The sequence below is a fragment of the Simochromis diagramma genome, unplaced genomic scaffold (assembly GCF_900408965.1).
Source record: "Simochromis diagramma unplaced genomic scaffold, fSimDia1.1 OVJJ01000816.1, whole genome shotgun sequence".
NCBI lineage: Eukaryota > Metazoa > Chordata > Actinopteri > Cichliformes > Cichlidae > Simochromis > Simochromis diagramma.
This window is the reverse complement of record NW_024386908.1, coordinates 14,292,045-14,293,430: the sequence shown is the minus strand read 5'-3', so window position 1 is coordinate 14,293,430 and position 1,386 is coordinate 14,292,045. Positions and strand designations below refer to the sequence as shown.

At 38.4% G+C, this 1,386-nt stretch overlaps 1 non-coding gene across 1 annotated transcript; it reads left to right on the top strand.

Moving 5' to 3' along the window:
- Positions 1–478: 478 nt before the first annotated feature.
- Positions 479–551, top strand: trnav-uac. The gene has a single exon. It is a non-coding gene; the product is annotated as a tRNA-Val (tRNA).
- Positions 552–1,386: the final 835 nt, after the last annotated feature.

Genomic DNA, 1,386 nt, shown 5'->3' with positions numbered 1-1,386 from the left:
TTCAGCTCCGGGTTCCCACTCAGTGTTTCCTCTGTTTGTCTCTTTTGTAGATATTGGCACTGCCAGTCGATAGCTACATCCCTTTGATTTATCTGTTGGCTAATAAAGTCTTCAGACTTGTCACGCATAAAATGAAAGGTAAATAGAAAGGTAGACTGGGTTCTGGACTAGGTCTGTCATATAACGACTCCTCAAAGAAGCAGGCTCAATTTGTCAACACAAGAGCATTAGGGGGAAAGTGTCAAACGCCTGCTGTGTGCCTTTATTCATTTCATATAACTTTGTTCTTAATATTCTGCTCTGAAATTACTTCTGGTGGATTTAAAGTCGCATTTTACAGATTTTATTTGTATTTTTTTGATCATTTAACATCCTCTTCAAGCTGCAGCACAGAATGTACATATTTCCACATATTTATAAGGAAGCAGCAGCATGGGATTCAACTCATCAGGTAAAAACAATGGCTGGCAGCCCATCTGGTTCTGTAGTGTAGTGGTTATCACATCTGCTTTACACGCAGAAGGTCCTGGGTTCAATCCCCAGCAGTACCACGACTGTCATCTTCCCCTTAGCTCTTTGCCACATACAGACATCTTCACCCATAGTGATGAGTTTTGACCCTTCGGTAGATATAGAAATAAAAATGTGGCTTGATCACCATTAAATTAAAATAGGTTTTTCCATCTTTAGCCCTCGTAGCTGTGAGAACGATCTCATTAATATCTCATGCGTTTTGTTAGAGAAGCAGGACTGAAACATGGCAGAAACATCTTGGTTGAGAAAAAATGAAAGAAGGGTTACTGCGTTTAGTTGTCTAAGAGGGAGAGAAAAGTGCTGCGGCTGGTCCCACGCTCCACAGACTTTTACATTAAAATGCACAGATTTACCACAGAAAAAGAGCATTTTTACATTTTGCCACAAAAACTGAGAATATTCTTAAGTCTTTATCCATTATAATGAGATAGAAAGCTTAAGCTGACAGACGGTACCCACTCTAACACCTACAACCACTAGCTGCCTGCAAGGCTTCGCCACACCTAATTTGTCACTGGACTGTAACTTTGTTTTCTGTGCCTTTTGGGTCATTTTTAAAGCTTGTTTTAAGCTGATGATTTAGCCACTGCCCCTCCACCCACTGGTTTGTGAATCACGTCATTTTTAAAGCTTGAGCAACAACAGCATAATGTCGTCGCAATTTTGATGGTGTCTGTTTCAGAAAAAGGAGAAAATATAAGTTTGTGGAAGTGTTTACTAAAACTATACAAAAGATTACAAAAATAGCAATTACACAATTATTTGCAATATTATCATTTATAAGAATGAGTGGGTATTTATATCTCATTTAAAAAAAAAAAACTCACAAGCATAGTAAAAACCTGGCTATAG